Source organism: Dasypus novemcinctus, chromosome 2 (genome assembly GCF_030445035.2).
Source record: "Dasypus novemcinctus isolate mDasNov1 chromosome 2, mDasNov1.1.hap2, whole genome shotgun sequence".
In the NCBI taxonomy this organism is placed as follows: Eukaryota; Metazoa; Chordata; class Mammalia; order Cingulata; family Dasypodidae; genus Dasypus; species Dasypus novemcinctus.
In genome coordinates, this window is record NC_080674.1 from 76,672,385 (window position 1) to 76,692,555 (window position 20,171).

Here is a 20,171-nt window from a genome sequence, read left to right on the forward strand (position 1 = left end):
ATTATTTCAGCAGGGTCAGTGGTAATGTCCCCCCTCTCATTTCTGATTTTATTTATTTGTGTATTCTGTTTTTCTTTGACAGCATAGCTAAAGGACTGTCGATATTGTTGATAATCTCAAGAAACCAACTTTTGTTTTTTTTGGTTCCCTGTTGATTTTTGTTTTCAATTGCAGTTATTTCTGCTTTGAGCTTTACTATTCTTTTCCTTTGGCTTGGTTTGGAGTTAGTTTGCTGTTCCTTTTCAAGTTCCCCCAGGTGTGCAGTTATATCTTCAATTTTAGCCCTTTCTTCTCTTTTTTTTTAAGACTTATTTTTATTTATTTATCCTGCCCCCACCCCCCCCGACTGCTTGCTTGCTGTCTGCTCTCTGTGTTCATTCTTCTATGTCTACTTGTCTCCCTGTGTTGCATCATTTTACTGTGCCAGCTCTCTATGGGTGTGGGCCATCAGCTCTCCACCGGCATGAGCCAGCTTGCCTTCAAAAGGAGGCCCGGGGAAGCGAACCCAGGGCCTCCCATATGGTAGACGGGAGCCCAATTGGTTGAACCACATCTGCTTCCCTCTTTTTTCTTTTATAATGTAAGCATTGAGTGTTACAGATTTCCTTCTCAGCACTGCCTTTGTGGTGTCCCATGTGTTTTGATATGTTGTATTCTCATTTTCATTCATCCCAAGATATTTGCTGAATTCTTTTGCAATTTCTTTTCTAGCCCAGATTATTTCAGAATGTATTGATTAATCTTGATATATTTATGAATTTCCCTTTTTCTGCCCATTATTGATTTCCAGCACAGTCCATTGTCATCAGAGAAAATGTTAAATCTTAAAAAAATTTTCAAGTCTTGTCTTGTGACCCAACATATGGTCTATCCTGGAGAAAGATCCATGAGCACTTGAAAATAATGTATATCCTGCTCTTCTGGGGTGTAGTGTTCTATAGATGTCTGTTAGCTCTAGTTCATGTATCATATTATTTAAGCTTTTTTTCTTTTCTTTATTTATCCTCTGTCCACATGTTCTATCCAATACTGAGAGTGATATATTGAAGTCTCCAACTATTATTGTAGGGACTTCTATTTCTTCCTTCAGTTTTGCCAGTGCATATGCCTTATGTATCTTGAGGCACCCAGGTTAGGTGCATAAATATTTAGTATAGTTATTTCTTATGAATTGCCCCTTTTATTAATATATAATTCCCTTTTATTAGTACATAATTAATATGTAATAAATATATAATTTTATAACATATAATAATCTTCTTCATCCATTTTAACAGTTTTGTATTTAAAATCTCTTTTGTCCAATATAAGTATCACTACTCCAACTCTTTCTTAGTTACTATTTCCATGCAATATCTTCTCCCAACCTCTCACTTTTAACCTGGTTGTGTTCTTAAACATCTAATGTGAGTCTCTTGTACACAACATATAGATGGCTCATTTTTTTTTTTTTTTTATCCATTCTATCAGTCTGTGTCTTTTGATTGGGGGATTCAATCCATTAATGTTCAATGTTATTATTCTAAAGGCATTACTTCCTTTGTCCATTTTATCTTTTGTCTTTTGGTTATTGTATCTTACTATTTTCTGTCTTTTTACTCTTTAAGTTACCCTTCTTAATAATCTTCATTTCTGTGCTCTTCTCCAAGTCTCTTGTCCTCTTTTTCCCCCTTCATGCTCCATTTAGTATCTCTTGTAACTCTGGTCTTTTGGTAACATACTCTCAGTTTTTCATTTGTGAAGACTTTAGACTCATCCTCATTTTTGAAGGATGGTTTTGCCAGGGACAGAATTCTTGGCTGGCAGTTTTTATCTTTCAGAACCTTAAATACATCATACCACTTTCTTTTCACCTCTATGGTACTAATGAGAGGTCAGCACTTACTCTTACCTAGGTTCCCTGGTATGTGATGATTTTCTTTTCTCTTGCTGCTTTCAGAATACTCTCTTTATTTCTGAAATTTGTAATTCTGAATAGTAGATGTCTTGGGGTAGGTCTATTCAGATTTATTCTATTTGGGGTGCATTGTCTTCTTGGATATATATATATATATATATTTTAAATTTATTTCTCTCCCCTTCCCGCCCCCCCCCCCCCCCAGTTGTCTGCTCTCTGTGTCCATTTGCTGTGTGTTCTTCTGTGACCACTTCTATACGTATCACTGGCACCGGGAATCAGTGTTTCTTTTTGTTGCATCATCTTGTTGTGTCAGCTCTCCGTGTGTGTGGTGCCATTCTTGGGCAGGCTGCACTTTCTTTCACGCTGGGTGGCTCTCCTTTCAGGGTGCACTCCTTGCACGTGGGACTTCCCTACATGGGGGACACCCCTACATGGCAGGGCACTCCTTGTGTGCATCAGCACTGCACATGGGCCAGCTCCACGTGGGTCAAGGAGGCCCAGAGTTTGAACCATGGACCTCCTATGTGGTAGGCGGATGCCCTATCCATTGGGCCAAGTCCGCTTCCTTCTTCTTGGATATTTATGTCTTTCTTAAGGGTTGGCAAGTTTTCAGTATTATTCCCCAAATATTCTTTCTGCCCCTTTTCCATTCTCTTCTCTTTCTGGGACACTGATAACATGAATGTTTGTGCATTTCACCTCATTATTCAAGTCCCTGAGACTCTGTTCCATTTTTTCCCCATTCTCTTCTCTTTCTGTTTTCCTGTCTTTTCCAGTTCAGATGTCCTGTCATCAAAATCTGTCTTTGAGCAATTCAAATCTGCCCTACGTGCCTCCAATATATTTTTAATCTCATCCATTGTGTCTTTCATTCCCATAAGATTGGTTACTTTTCTTTTCTTTGCAGGCTTTCAAATTGTTCCCTTTGTTCCCCGATTGTCTTTTTAATATCCTTTATCTCTTTAGTCATATTTTCTTACAATTCTTTGAATTAGCTTAGGAGATTTGTTTGATTATCATTGATTAATTGTCTTAAATCCTATATCTCTTCAGGATATTTAGTTTTTTTTTTTTTTTTTGACTGGGCCATCTCTTCCTTTTTCCTAATAAGGCTTGTAATTTTTTGCTGATGTCTAGGCATCTGAATATGTTGGTGAATTTACTCTGATGTCCAATTTCTTTGTCTTACTTATTTTTTTTTCAGAGCTCTTCTTTGGTATTTGGTTCAATTTATTCTGAGTTTTTAAAACTGCCCAGCTTAAGTTATCAAAATTTGGCTGGGGGTTACTAATGGGACACAGGTTTTCTCCCAGGAGTTTGGGTTAAGAGAGTCCTTAAAGTAGTTTTTCTCTGTGCAATTTCCAGACCTTCCAGCAGATTATTCTCATCAGTGCACCTTTCCAAAGGGGTACTTCCTTCAACCTCAGCTTTTTTGTGTTTTGGTCTGGCCGGAGCTGAGATTCAAAGCAGGATCTGCTGGCCTAATTCTCAATGAGAAGCCCCCCAACTTCCCTCCCTTTTCCCTTGTCAACTCACAGGAAGGAAGTCATCTGTTTCCTTCTCAGTCAGCTGCAGTGAGCTGGCTTAATATCTTAGGGGTGGGAGAGGGGAGCCCTTCCCAGCCACTGCAGGGGTTTGGTAACTCACATTTGTGTCTTTGGGTTCTTTGTATCTCTGTCCCTCACCCTTCTGGGAGTTGTGTAGCACTCTCCTGGTCTGCTGACCCCCAAAGCTGGTCCCTGAGACAGCTTTTGGTCCTTTCTCTGTTGTTTTCGTGAGATAATTGAGCCCTGCCTACCTACTCTGCTGTCATCTTCCCAGGACTCCTTCTACTTTTTTTTTTTTTTTTGAGGTATTAGGCTCGAGGATTGAACTACATTCATTCCCCCTACATAAACTGTTTTTTCCTTATTATCTTTTCTTTTTAAAGATACATAAATAACTCAAAATGCTACAATAAAAAATATAAGAGGTTCCCATATACCACACTCCCCACAACCTCCACTTCTCCCACATCGACAACTTCTTTTATTAATGTGGTACATTCACTGCATTTGATGAGTATATTTTGGAGCATTGCTATACAGCATGGATTATAGTTTATATCTACAACTATAGTTTATAGTTGTAGTTTACACTCTTTCCAGTCCATTCAGTGGGTTATGGCAGGATATATAATGTCCTGCATCTGTCCCTGCAATATCATTCAGGACAACGCTAAGTCCCAAAAATGCCCCTGTACCACACCTCTTTTCCCCTCTCCCTGCCTTCAGCAACTCCTGTGGCCACTGTCTCCACATCAATGATATAATTTTTTCCATTGCTAGAGTCACAATGATTCTGTAGTAAAATACCAGTAAGTCCACTCTAGTCCATATTTTATTCCTCAATCCTGAGGACCCTGGGATGGTGATGTGCACTCTACCTCTAAATTGAGAGGGGGCTTAGATCCTACAGGGCTGATGGATGGAATTCTCCTGCTTGCAGCTGTAGACACTCTTGGTTCCCTGGTGTGGTGGTTGACCATCATCACCTCCATGTTTGCTGACCTGAGTAAATCCAACGAACCTGAGAGTAGGTGTTGCAACTCTGCTGAGACTCAAGGCCCAGCTGGCACACAGACAGTCCAGATTTAAGTCTTCTGAGCATACACCAACCCTAGGCTCAGTAAAAGTGACTTAAGAGGCATGCTACTCCCTTCAAACTCAACTTTAGAGAGAATTCAGTTATCTTCCAAGAACCAAGTCCTGAACCTCACGACCATATTTTTGTCACATGCCTTCTAGTCATTCAGTCTTTTTGACACATTTTCCCTCTTTTCTTCTCTGTCTAATCAGTTTCCAAATCCTACCAATTTTTATTTTGTAAAACTGTCCTACTATGTAATATCTCACAATTTTACATCTTTAGGGAGCCTCTGGTATAATCCAGTTTTTCAAAACTTTATGAACAGCATAGACTTTTCTCCAAATGTTACCCAGAGCCTACAAATCAGTGAAAATAAATAATAATAATAACAAAATAAAAATAAGGATGGGAAGCACTAACTCCTAACTGCTTGGTCCATTCTTCCTAACTCACAATTTCCAAGGATATTCTATTTAGCCCCAGGGATTCCTTGTAATGAAGAAAACAAAGGTCCAAAGATATTGACTTGTCCAAGATCATGAAGCCAGTTAGGCAGAACTGGAACTAGAAGTCAAGTGAAAATTTAATGTACTTTCAGCTACATAACCCATACTGGCCAACATCCCTTAAGACCAGATTTGTTGCAATAATTTCCTGATAGCCTGTAGTTTCTCCCCTTATACTTTTCCATTTGGGGAACAGAAGATGTTTTGTATTCTTTGTATCTCTTCTCTGTCTAACAGTCTTCACTGGCTTTCCATTGCCTATGGCATTAAACCTAAGTGTTTATGGGGTCATTTCAGGCTCTGGATAATCTGAACTTTTTTTTTTTTACATTGTTCCTAATTGGTTTCTTCACAAGTCCCTGAACCACCTCTGAATCTCTCTCCTTGAACTTTCCTTCTACTTGGAAGGCTGTTCCTTCTTTTCACTTATCCTGTCCTTCAAGGCTCAGATCAAGATCCTTGAAGCCTGTTAAGACCATGCCAGTTCACATTTATCCTTTTTGTCTTTTAAACTATTGCAATTCTGTATTTTCTATGCCTTTTTTTTTTTTTTTTTTTGCTTTTGAATTTCACATGTGGAAAAATATGTATCATATCCTCCATAGCAATGTAAGTTCTTCTAGGGCATGGAACTTGGCATAAGTGCTTTTGCACTTGGTGCTGGTAAAGTGCTGTGTGAATACCATTAATGTTTTAGGTGAGTGAATTAAATTGGAATGGGGTGATGAAAAGCAGTGTCACTCCTGATCACAACTCAAGGATCCACTGTTGCATTTTCTATGGAGTTGGTGATGGGTTACTCTAACTCATTCTTGTTCATTTGCCTTTCCCACTGTCAATAATTAGATCTAAGCAGATTTTGTATTTAATCTTACTCTGTAACTATGCTATCTGAATAATCATTATACTATTCTAATACAATTATATTATTCAACAACAGGGGTACTGATGCAAAATACCAGAAATCAGTTGGCTTTTATAAAGGGTATTTATTTGGGATAGAAGCTTACAGTTACAAGACCATAAAGCAAAAGTTACTTCCCTCACCAAGGTCTGTTGCCATGTGTTGAAGCAAGATGACTGCTGAGTTTCAGCCTTCCTCTTCCTCTTAAGGCTTCATGGGCCCACCTTCTTCTAATATCAGCTGTAGGCCATCAGGCTCTCTAGACTTTGTCTTTCTCCCTGGGGCTCCATTCTCTCCAGGCTCAGGCTTGCTTCTCTCAACAAGGTCAGCTGTAAACTATCAGGTAAACGGCTCATCTCTCTTCCTGGGGCCTCTGCTGTGTCTGTGCAGCTATCTCTATTCCTTGGTGTCCTCCTGTGTGTTTATTTCCTGGGCTCCAGTTCAAAACTCCAGCATGAAACATCATCTAACTCCTCTGCTCTGCCCTGTAGTTTTCTTTGTGAGTCCCCATGCTCTTGGCCCCACGTCTTACTGACATGACCCAGTCATGCCTTAATCATTATTTAATCAACTAAAAGTGAAACCTCTGAATCCAAATAATCTAATATGCCCCGAGGGACAGACCAGTTTTCAAACATAATCCAATATCTATTTTTTGAATTCATAAACAGTATCAAACTGTCACAACAATATAAGGAGATGCCAATAATAAAATACCCAAATAAATGTTTTATTGCCATTACCTATTTCTATAAGTTCCCAATAAGTTTCTTTAATCTTACATAGTACAGTAAATACAATTCCTTTACAGAAATTTATAAGAATCATAACAAAATTCATACTTGCTTGTGGAGCAGCCAAGAGTCTATGACTCTTTCATATCCAGATGACAAATTCTGGCAAGATTCCATGCCTTATCTACTATCTGTCTACAATTTGAGTTCAAAAGTGAGATGGCTGCCGCAGGGCTATTTCAAATGAAAAAATGAAGTCAGAATTCTGATTGGTTATTTATTTAACAATGAGAAATGGCTTTACAAATTAGGTTATAAAACGGGTATTTTCTATATACCTTTTTTGAATGTAGTTAAAAAAAACCTTCAAGCGGCAGATTTAACTCACTTAATTTATTGAAAACATGTTAACAATATTTAGTATAATTATTTCCCAACTTGTTCTGAGTATATTGGGATAAAACGATGCCTCTAAGTGAATGAGTAAGAAGTATAATTTATGTCATTTGATAATTCTTAAAAAATTTTCTTGATATATTTCCCAGAAATTGAAAAATGGACATCTCTAATAATGAGTAACAAATCTCTTCACAATTCAGCATGATTTCCATTTCTTTGCTTCTAACAAAATTGAGGGAGCCCTAATTGCATTGTCAGCTGATGGATTGCAAAAATAATATTTGAAGTTGTGTCACTGTGTGATTTGGCATGTAAAGTGGAAGAAGTTCAAAGAGTTGCATTATATTTCTATAGCAAATTTTTGGTCCAATTTCAGTCTACTTGTATGTGCAAAGTTTTTTAGAGCTAACAAAAAAGTGTTAGAATAGATACTGAAACCAGTCTTATTCTAGCAATAAATGCTATTCACCCACCAGGAATTAATGAAATAAAAAAAATCCTTCTCCATCACAGTAAGGAAATAATTTCCATTTTTTAATGTTTAAAATTTATAATATATTTTTGTTACTTTTGATAAATTATGTATTAGTAATAATTATAGCAATAAAGTAATAATTCAATCCAGAAGGAAATATTTTAACCTGGAGAGCCGTATGAGACTTCAAATTTATACACACATGTTTTGTTGCAGAGAAGGATGAAGGGTGATGAATAAATGATTTTCAATTATAAATATATTTTACGTGAAGATACTCTGTGGGGAAAGTGGAATGGAAACACAAATTTGAGGAGTAAAAAGAATGATGTAAAAAATATCTAAGTGTTGAAGATCAGCTTGTTCAGATATGCTTTTACTAGATAGTATTGGGAATCCATAGCTCTAGCATTTAGATATCTTTTGGATACATTATTCCATTATTTTAAAATGTCAATATTTATGATGCACCAGAAATCAAAGACTTTGCAAATACTTAAAAGAATTCAGATCTTAATTTACAATGTCTGAGTGGGTACAAAATTTCTCAAAATTATTTCTAGATTAGGGAATTCCTCTGGTCCAGAAGTACTGAGTGATACATCCTCTACTTACCTCTCCAGTGTCATGAGGTGGTTCCCTCTCATTTGCTCTCTACTTCTCAGTTACACTGGCTTTTCGTCAGTTCTCTGAATGTTCTTATTTGCTTAAGGCTCAAGCTCTCCACCACCCTCCCCCCCCCCCCCCCCCGCCCCCAACTATTCTGTCCGCAGTGCTAACTCAGCCACACTTAACCAGATAATATCCACTCATCCTTCTGACTTCAGCTTCAATGAGAGGTCTTAGGGAAGACTTCTCAAAGCCGTTTACCAAACTTATGTTCCCTAGACACTCTTGCCCTCCCTTCTTCTTCCCATAGAAACTTGATATTTTCCTGTACAGCTCTGATCACAGGTGTAATTTTTTAAAATATGGCACTCAGTAGTTTTTGCTGGTCTCTCCCTCTTTTTCTGGGATTCATTGCTTTCAGCTTCTGGCTTCTGGGGCTTTCTCAGCGTCTGTGGGTTTCTCTGTCTTTCTCTGTCTCCATGTTAACACCTTCATAAAGGACTCCAGGAAGCGGGTTAGGAACACCCCGGTCATGCCCTACTGAATAATCTACTCAAAGTTCCCACCTAAAATGGGTTTACACCCACAGGAACTGATTAGCTCTAAGAACATGATTTTCTGAGGTCCATAGACGCCTCAAACTACCACGGGTGGGAAAATGGTAAAACACAAATGAGGAATTAAGGTAAGCCTTTAGCAAATGGCCCTTCATTGTTGCAAAAACTCTGAGTAACCATTTCCAAAATATTGTACCAAGTAATAGGAATTCACAGGAACAGCAATACAGATACATTTATCTGTAAAACACCTCCAATTCCTTAGCTGATAACTTGCCTGGCGTGAGTTTCACTCTGAAAAGTGTGGAGACCTAGGGGATGATATCTTAGCACTTGGAAGGACGGGAGAAGAAAAGCTCTTGTCTTATCCTTGGGGGTCCACATTGTCCTCAGTGTTAAAACTGAGCCATCATTTCCATTTGTCCGTAGATGAGATTTCTTTTTCAAGGGCTCTGCTATTTACCATTGTCAAGTCATCCTAGAAGGAACAATTTAAAGTATAATCACCACTGTGATGCCAAATGGGTAAACATGCACTCTCACACTTGCATTACCCAGACTTCACAAGCCTTGATTTTAGAGCCAACTCCATAGTCTCTTCTGGAGATAAGTAATTATGAATCAATTACAGAGAACTTTAATACTAGTCTTGTTGAGAAATAAAAGTGTAACCTTACAAAATACCTAACAAGTCACTCCTGCCCCCGCTTCAGTAAATCAGCCTATGAAAGCATGACCTTGTAGAAAGGTATCAAGTGAATGACTCCTGCCCCTGCTCTTGTAAATCAGCCTGTGAAAGCATGGCTGGGCAGGAAGATATCAAACCAGTGATGTGTTGTGTGTTGTGTCCCTCCCCACCCCCACCCCACCCCCGCTTCTGTAAATCAGCCTGCAACCTTGCAACTGCATTCTGCCTCTGTAACCCCCCTGCTTGCAAAATTTCACCTAGCAACGTGTTAGCCAATGAACAAAAGTCATGCTGATCCCACCTGAAATCCTATGTAAACCTATGAAAACTGAAAAACGGGGCTCAGAATATGGAGATTGACTCTCCTTTGGGCCCGTGCGTAATAAAACTGTTCATCCACCTTTTTGGAGTGCTGGTTTTGAGTTTCTACGGTTCAGAACTCCTGGCTTTGCTGCAACAGTCTTATAGAGGTCTAATATTAAAATAGATTAGAGGAGTTAAAAAACTTGCAAATCTGCTCCCTTTCTTGTTGTGCATCATTATCTTCTCAGGACAGCTGGTTTTTAGTGGCTGTATAATTGCGTGATGATTTTGCTAGGGATTCCTTTATTTTTTCTTCTCTCCCAATGAATTACATAAGTATATTTGAAGGCCATTCTGAAGTAGAGCATGGATGGGGAAATGTGAAAAATGTATGTTTTTCCAAATGTACTAATCACCTATTTTCATTCTCAAAAGAAGATAAGGGTTTCTGGTCAAGACAGGATCAGAAACCTCTTTCTGAAATCCCTTTGTCTTGTGGATTGCAATGGTAATGGAAGGGGGTAGAACTGGGAGAGGACTGGGATTTACTGTAATATTTGAATTATATAATTCTTGTGAACACCTCTTTCAGACTAGGACATTGATTTCCATGGTATGAAGGACATCATCTGTCTAAAACTCTCCCAGCATTTTCCTGGCCAAATAAATGGGCTCTGCCTTTAAGTCCCCCCAGAACTTCAGAGATAATGGTTACAAGGTAATAGGAACAGGTGTTTTGTGGTTCTTTGTTTGTTTGTTTTTAGGGTAGGAAGGGAGTAAAGAGTTTGTTAAGAAACAAGAAAAGGAACTGCAGACATGGGTGCGGGCATGCTACAGGGTGAAAAGAGCGTGGGAGGCCCTTGATTAGGCCTTTTTAAGACCTTTCTTCCTTCCCTTTTCATTTTATCCATACGATATTTGCCACAAAGAAAGAAATCTATGGATGTACTGATGTTATTGGAGGGTGTTTAGTGGCACCAAGCAGCAGGTGTAAAGGAGGACTCAAATGGAGGATCCCTGCATTTTCAGCATGGAGAATGATGCTGATACCTGCAGAAAGGATGTATATACCAGTTTGGGAGAGAGAGCAAAAGTGAGAGGGAGAGGGACAGCTCTAACCATCACAGCCACAACAAGAACTCTGCAGAGCAGAGGGATGTAAAGCAGTCCATTAATTAAAGGTATTGACTTGGTCCTCAATGACTGCACAAGCAAGTGCATGAACAAAGAGTGAGTGCTGTTCGTGGTCAGCTAGCTCTGATGAAAGGAGATGGGACAGCACAGTGGAGGCAGAAGGGAGGGAAGAGGGAACCATGGGCTCATAGTAGAAGATCCAGGCAGCAGCCTCCCAGACCTCACTGCTTAGTCACTCTGGTTAAGTTTCCTGAACCATATTCTGCAAAACACCAGTTCTGCAAGATGACACACCAAAAAGAGGGTTCCTTGGTCAAACAAATGGGGAAATGCTACCTACTATATCCTCCCAGATGGATACATACGATACACATTAATTATATGAAGAAAACGAAGTGGTTTAACTTTATTTAAACCCTATGTTTTTCAACACTTTATGACTATAAAACCTTATTTTCATTTGTTTATTATTAACATCTGAAGGAAAGAGTGCCCAGTTGAATACAGTATGGAAAACTATGTTGAAGGTTATTAGTTATTTAGTGTGGTCAAGTAGGGATTTAATATCAGAATACTATGAATAGCCTTTAGCATTCTTGTACAATGCCCAGTCCTAGTTGTGATTTAGGATCATCTCTTGGGTTTTGTTAAAAAAAAAACATATGCTCCTTCGCACTAGTCAAAGAAATTTGAAATCCAGAGGATAGGTCCTTGGAATCTGTATTTTTAAAATGTTTCCCAAGTGTTTCTTATGAACCAACCCAGCACTGTACTATGAACAAGTATTTGGAAACCACTTATTGAATTATAAGGTTTAGGCTCAGTTGTTGCTAATAAAGATCATTAAATAATCCATGCAGATGCTGTCATATATACATGCCTGAACTGGGTATAATCTTCCTGTAGATTAGAGTAAAACTTCTGGTGCATAAAGTAGGCAAAACCATGTAATTTTTCTCCTTCAGAATTCTACTGTAACAATACTAATGTTTTAATTTTTTAAAATTCAACTTTTAAAAACCAATTTTTTTTTAAAAGAAAAAAGACAGGGTAGCATCTGGAATATCTTGTAAGTCCTCAATTAAACATGGAAACAGTGAGTCTTGGAAAGTTTAGAGCATGCTGCCTTTTTAGTATTGGAGTAGGAATGACTCCCATTATTGAAACTGGAGTGACATTTGTAGAGAAACTTGGCAAGCCTTATAGGGGAATATACTCCAACAATCTGTTCCCAGGCATGTTTCTTAGAAAATCACACCATTCTTGTGGTTTGAGGGATCATTTTCTTGAGGATGATCTTTTTTTTTTTGTCTTTATTTTTTAAATATTGCATTAAAAAAATAGGAGGTCCCCATATGCCCCCCACCCCCCTCACCTCACTCCTCCCCCCATAGCAACAATCTCCTCCATCATCATGAGACAGTCTTTGCACTTGGTGAATACATCTCTGAGCACTGCTACACCTCATGGTCAATGGTCCACATCATAGCCCACACTCTCCCATGTTTGAGGATAATCTTAAAGTCTACTGTCCACAGATTCCTTAAGCTCCGGTAAGGAATTAATGGGTCCATGGTCAGAAAGGACAATGTCTAATAATTGGTATGTTGCCAGAAATGGTTCAGAGCAGTCATGGTTACAAGAGAGTAGGTAGAATTGGGATTTTAAGAAAAACTCTATTAAAATTAAAAAAAAAAACAAAAAACAACACTAGAATTTTTCTGCAAAGGGAGCACATTTTATCATAAGATTTAGGTCTAGGTCAAAGGAGATCAAAGGAGATGAATGTACATTTGGTAGTCTATTCAAAGTAAGCTAAAGGAGATAGTTTTCCTTGTGGCCTTTTATATATGAGAATTATTTGCAAGGCAAGAAAACCTAACTGTATCAGAAAAGCCCAAACACTGCTAGGTGAGGATTTTGCCTCTGAAACAGAAATTATAAGGCAGAAAAAGAAAGTGATACTTTAAGGCAGAGCTTTTGAAACTTTAATGTGCATACAAAATCTGAGGGATCTTGTTAAAATGCAGATTCTGATCAAGGAAGGCGTAAGTAGGGCCTGAGATTCTGCATTTCTAACAAGCTCCCAGGTGTTGCCAATGTTGCTATCTATGACCACACTGAGTAGTGAGATTCTGAGTATTTGGAGGATTTTCCTCATTGGGGCATATTTTATGATCTTGCTATCACATTGACAATTGTATATACTTTGTATGTTAATTGTATTTGTATTGGTAATTGTACGTATAGATTGTATATACTTAGTACAAATTGGTGGTAATATATTGGTAAAAAGTTATCATGTACAAAGGGAGACAGTGGACACAGTTAAGTTTATATTGGATTATTATTAGCTTTGTTGTTTTTGATTTGTATAAAAGAGCTTAGTCCTTATGTCATACAAATTTCAAATATTTTTCAGAGTTTTCCTTTTTTCATAATTTAAAAAAATGTCTCTCTAGGCATATGTATAAAAATTTTTTTCCTATCTGAGATGATAAAAAACATTCAACCATATTCCTTCCAGCAATTCTCTGGCCCCATCTTTTTTGTGTTACATTACAATTATAAATTTTTAAAAGCTTTATTGAAGTACAATATACGTACCATCAAAATTGCTCATTTTAAGCATATAATCCAATGATTTCTTTTTCAATTCAATGATTTTCAATGAATTTACTGAGTTGTACAACCGTCAACAAAATTCAGTTTTAGAACATTTCCATTATTCCCAAAACATTCCTTCTTTCTTGACAAATTCTTCCAAAAAATAGAAGAATGAACACTTCCCAATTCATTCTATGAAACCATTATTACACTGAAGCCAAAACCAGACAAACACATCATGAGAGGAAAACTACAGACTTCTTATGACTAGGGATGCAAAAGTTTCAGCAAAACACTAACGAACAGAATCCAGCAACACATAAAATGAATTATGTACCATGACCAATTGGGGTTTATTTCAAGAATGCAAGGTTGATTTAACATCTGAAAACCAATCAGTGTACTACCCATATCAATAGAATGAAAGACAAAAACAATATGCTCATCTCAATAGATGCAAAAAAAAGCATGTGATAAAATTTAAAACCCCTTCATGATAAAAGCACTCAACAAACTAGGAATAGAGGGGAACTTCCTCAACCTATAAAAGGCACATATGAAAAATGCACAGCAAATATCAAACAATGATGAAAGGCTACATGCTCTCTGCCTAACACCAGAAACAGAGATGTCTATCTGCTCTTGCCATTTCTATTCAACATTGTACTGTAAATTCTAATCAGGGCCATTAGACTAGAAAATGAAATAGAAGGCATCCATATTAGAAAGGAAGAAGTAAAATCTAAAACTAAAAAAAAAATACTGTTATATTAATAATGAGTTTAGCAAATTTTCAGGATACAAGATTTAAGGTATTATACAAAAATAAGTTATCTTCCTATAAAATTGCAATGAACAACCAAAAACCAAAGTAAAAACAACAACAACAATTTCATTCACAATAACATCAAAAAGAATAAAATGCTTTGGAATAAATTTAACAAAAAAAGTTCAGTACCTATACTCTGAAAATTATAAAACATTATTGAAATTAATTAAAGAAGACCTAAATAAATGGAAGGCCATTCCATGTTCATAGATTTGAAGATGAATATTGCTGAAATGTCAATTCTACCCAAAGCAATTTACAGATGCAATGCAATCCCAATCAAAATTCAACAACCTTCTTTGCAGAAATGGAAAAGCCAATCATTAAATTTATGTGGAAGAGAAAGGGGCCCCAAATAGCTAATGCCATCTTGAAAAAGAAGAATGGAGTTGGAGGACTCACACTTCGCCCATCTTAAAACTTATTAAAAAGCCACAGTAATCAGAACAGTATGATATTGGCACAAAGGTAGACACATAGATGAGTAGAAGATAATTGCAAGTTCAGAAATCAACACTCATATTTATGGCTAACTCATTTTTTACAAAAGGGCAACAACCACTCTTTATTCATTGGGAAAGAATAGTCTCTTCAACAAATGGTACTGGGAAAGCTGGATCTCCATATGCAAAAGAATGAAGGTAGATAGTTACCTCACATCATATGTAAAAATCAACTCAAAATGGACCAAAGACCTAAATTTAAAAGCCATAACTGTAAAACTCCCAGAAGAGAATATAGGGAAGCCTCTTCAGGATCTTGTGTTAGGTAATGGTTTCTTAGACTTTACACCAAAACCACAAGCAACAACAATAAAAGATAGATTGTGGGAGGAAGGGCGCCCGGCTTGCCACAGTAGCAAACAGTGCGGCAAGAAGTGATACCGCCTCTGCCCACTGGGCCTAGATAAGGTGACCACGCCTGACTAGGCCTTTGCTGCTAACGGCTGGCCGGCGCTGCCCTCCCCCTTTCTATCTCCCGCCTAGCCCAACATCCGGCCAGCTCTCACTCCCCCTTTCCCCTCCCCTATCCCGAACCTCTCAGCCAGCCCTCTGCCTAGCAACTGCTTACATTCACCTATCAGGAAGCAGTACCCGCCCGCACCTATCAAATCCCTCCACGCAGTCCCTAACCCTATAAAGGTGTGCCCACTTCCCAATAAACCAGACTTGCGCACAGACCTGGTCTCCGTGGCTTTCTTCCTCCCCTTGCCGTGCGTCCTCCACACCTGAGAGCCCCTCTGAGGCTGTCTGCCGCAGCCTCAGACGCCGCTGCGGTCTAGCCTGACCCCTCCAGACCCCCCCGTCAGCGTCGGGGTTAAACAAACCCCAGCCGCAATAGATGAGTGGGCCCTCCTCAAAATTGAAACTTTTGTGTATCAAAGAACTTAATTATGAGAGAAAAGTGACTACCTATCTGATGGGAAAGTCTAGAAGTGTGTAGTCCAGGGAAGGTAGACAATGCTTCCACCATGACTTTCACAAGTTTTAAACTACAGTTTAGTTGTGAGATGACTGCTTCTACTACAGTATTACTTCTGAACACCAGGTAGGAAAAAAGGGAGAGGCAAAAGATACTGTTAACTGAGTCTGCTCCCTTTAAAGACCTCTCCTGAGAGCCACACCTGTGACTTGTGCATCCATCTCATTGGCCAAATGAACACTTCTACCATTGACGAAAGCTGAGAAATGCACATATTGGCACCCCAATGAAACCAGGATTCTGTTGGTAGAGAAATTAGGAGATACTGAGACTTCCAGCACCATCAGCAACATCCCTATTTTTAGACATTTTCTGTTTGCAATCATGGGATCAGAAAGTCTTGTTTTCTTCTAGTTCAGTTTGATATTAATGTCCACTCACACTCTTCATTTCACATTGCCATCCAATTTGGTAGGAACCAGTTCACGTGCAAATGATTGAGCTAAAACTTACTACCCTTCCCAATAAAAAGTTAGTTTCTTTTTCTTTTTTTTTAAGGTAGGTCAGTAAAAAGAAGTTATTGGGAAATGGGGGAAAGAACAAAGCTTGCTGAGAAATGGGAGAGAAGGACAGAAATATGCACTGAGATTTGATGTGGGCTCATCTAGGCAGAGAGAGTGGGCTTTCGCTTGTGTGGTCTCCTTTTAAGCTATTAATCATTCCTCCCCTCGGTAATACTAAGGCATGGGGCCCTAGCTGTATCTTTTGTCTTTTCATGGGAACAGTCATTGGAGAACATTAAGCTTTTCTTTCTTTTTCATGTTTTACCCAGTGACAATAATGACATGTATATTATTCTATTTAATGCATATGAACTGGAGATTGTTAACTCAGTGGAAATGTCTTGGAGAAGAGATAAAGGAAATGGGAACAATATGGGAAGATTATTAAGGATGTAAACCAGCACTTAATTGTTAAATAGCACTGGCTTGAATTTTACTGCACAATGCTTTGACTCTAAGATATGGTTGAAAGATTAAAATTAATGTTTGAATGATAATGTTAAAATGGAAATGCTAATAATATCTCTAGTGAGCATTGTGTTCCCCATATTGACTGCATCAGAATGCACTGAAACTCAGGAAAATGCTTTGTTATTTTCTTCCATAGCCATCTCCTGGGAGCATATAGTTTTCTCACTACAAGAATTTCTGTCTTGAGACATACTTTAGCTGACAATCATTATAGACTTTTTATGCAGTAATAATAATCCTATTTTACACATTTCTTTGATATTTTCAATGTATTGTACTCATGTGTAGATAGATCCAGGGCCGGAAGCTTAATCAAATATTAAGATCTTCACTAAGAAAATAATATAAAATTAGGTACAAATGTGAAACTTTATATAGAATGAGAAACTATATCAAAAGAAATTTTAAATCTCAAAAGCTGACAAATACACAAACACTATAAAAATCCAGAAAAATGACATGGTATGTTAACTATTTCACATATTTGTATAGTACTTTTTTAAAAAAATGCATTTATTTATTCATTTTTATGCCCCCCTCCCCGCCGATGGGTCCCTTGTCTGTCTGCTCATCTTCTTTAAGAAGCACTGGGAACTGTACCCGGGACCTCCCATGTGGGAAGCGAGTGCCCAAGTGCTTGAGCCATTTTCTCTCCCTACTGGTCGCGTCATCTACTGGTTGTGGCGTCTGCTGGTGGCAGTGGTTGTGGCATCTGCTTGTCTTCTTTAGGAGGCGCTGGTAAGTGAACCTGGGACCTCCCGTGTCGGAGGTGAGCACTCAATTGCTTGAGCCACGTCTGCTTCCTGACTGCATACTTTGTGATGTCACTCTTCATATGGCAATGATTTTGTAATATAATTATCTACAGAGAGAACAGAAAAGGCAATTTAATCTTCATTCATAGTTGATGAAAGCATATTTTTATAATAGTTCAGAAAAGCTTCTGTCATTTTCACTATTCATTATTGATAATGTATGTAAATTTTAGAATGGTTGTAAAATTTGGGAAAATCTCTGTCAGGTTTCTTTTTATAAGATTTAAGGGCATTTCAAGTTTTCTTGTACAATGTTTAATCTTAGATACTTTTTGAACTGATGACACCAGTTCATCATCTGTTGTCCTCATTGTTCTGGCATATTATTTGTTTTAACTTTCATTTTAACTAGGTTTTGATGACAGTCATATCTTACTATTTTACATGTCTGATGGTGAAAGGATTTTCCACAGGCTAGCTTCTGGTTCCTTACATAATGCACTTTTTTTCTACAACTACCCACAAAATTCCAGTGCCAACCACCATAGAACCTATTCACATCTTGATATGATGTCTGCCCTTTCCCATTGTGTCATTACTCTGAGTTGGCAGAGCTTGGAAATCATTCCCGCAATGATATACCTAACTTGTCTATACAGGAAATGCCGGCAAACTACATAAATGTATCCCACCAACTCAGATGAAATGCATCCCCAATCCAACTTGTACTCAGATCCCCAAATGCCCGTAGCGACTCCCACAGCACACGACAAGATAAGAAGCCTAAAGAAGTATGAGGTTGAGATGGATCACAATTAAAATATCTTACTTTTGTGAATTTTACAAATTTGCCTAAAGAGTATGTGTAAGACTGGGTGTCGCAGGTTGTTTTCCCTGGGATGCATTCTCTGTGGAGGAGTTCAGCATGCAGCCTGTTGCTGGGGAGGGCCCCTGGGATCAGTACCAATGGAAGAAGGTAGAAGAAAGAGGAGTGGGCAGAAAGAGAGGCTGAGCTGCCTCTGCTGACTTCATGGAGATCTCTGGAGCTAGAATGACCATTATACATGATCCACTTTTCACTTTCAATTATTTTTTGAATAGGCAAAATATTCTCATGGTTGAAAATTCAAAATGCACAAAAGACTAATAAGGGAAAATTCATTCTACTGCTCCAGTCTCACCGCCCCGCAGGTCCCTTCTCCAGAGTTACCAGGTCCTTTGTGTGCTTCCAGAGATATTCCAACCATGTGTAATCACATTCATATTTATATTTCTTTTCTCCCCTTTTTACACAAATGGCAAATGGCAGCACACTATATACATGGGTCTGAGCTTGCTATTTTCAACTTTTAATTTTGAATAAATTTTTAGATTACTGAAGAGGTACAAAGGTAGTACAGAGAATTCTCTTATACTCTGCATCCAGCCTCTCTGTATTTAACTTCTTATGTAATAGAACAACTATCAAAACTTGTTCTATTTCCAAATACACTAATCAGACTTTTCAGCACTGAAAAGAGGCAGCAGGGCTTGGGGGTGGAGGAAGATGTAATTAAGTTAGGCATCTAGAAAAAAAAAAGACCTCACATTCTCAGATATTCCCATTGCATTAAGTCTATTAAAAAATTGATGGAGGATTAATGTTATTGATGAAGGTTAGATTTTATGTGAGTGACTATTTGAATATGAGGCATATCTTATCCTGATTCTTGCATTGCTACTCAGAAACTAAAAATAGGGGCCACTTTATTCCCCAATTTTAGCTGTATAAATAACTCAGTGTAGATTTCATTCTGGAAATAATTTGGGATTCCAGTTAAACAGCTTTAGACAGCCCTTCAGTCTTTCCAGGGATATGCCTAGGACAGGACATATCCCTAATTGATATACACTGCATTTTCACCAGTTGTAGGTGGGACCCAAATCAAGTATATACAGGTGTCTTCAACATTGGATGCTTACGCTGTAATTGGGTATTTAAATTTCAAATATTTCTGGTTCCTGTGCGTAGACTACTCTTAGAAGGTGACTTCCCTCCCTACCCCCTGTCTGGACTACCCACCCCCCTTCCACAGCTCCCTTTCCCTTCCCCACTCAGCATCCCTGCCTCCCCCTCCCACCCAATACAAACAAAGGGGCCTATTATCTCTGTAACAATTGGGGTGGGTAGCTCCCCCAGTTCTTCAGGTCGCAGCTGAAATGTTACTCTGTCTTGGAAGCTTGTTTTGTTCAGTCATCAGCATCTAGCATAGTGCCTGGAATCTAGTAGACATTTAATTTATTCATTTTATTCCTGTTTTCGCCCATGAGTAACGCTGCAATTAACACCATTGTGGACATATCTCCATCCACATTTCATATATTTCCTCAGGAAGCATAACTAGAAATAGACTAACTGGATTAAAAGCTACGAACCATTTCAAGGCCCTTGATACATATTGCAAAATTGCTTTTCAGCAGTTGTTCCATTTTCATTCATACCAACAGTGCAAAGTCTTTCTGTACCTCAGCAAGCAGGCAATTACATTTTTTTAGGAATCATTTTCAGGCTTCCTAAATTCTGCAACTTTATTTTGAATTGATTGAAAATGTATTTTCATTCCCTTTTTATTTTCCTTTGTCTCCTACTTATTAAAAATAAATCTCATTTCAGTGAGCAGGCTTGTTACTGTGGTACAATTATTTAT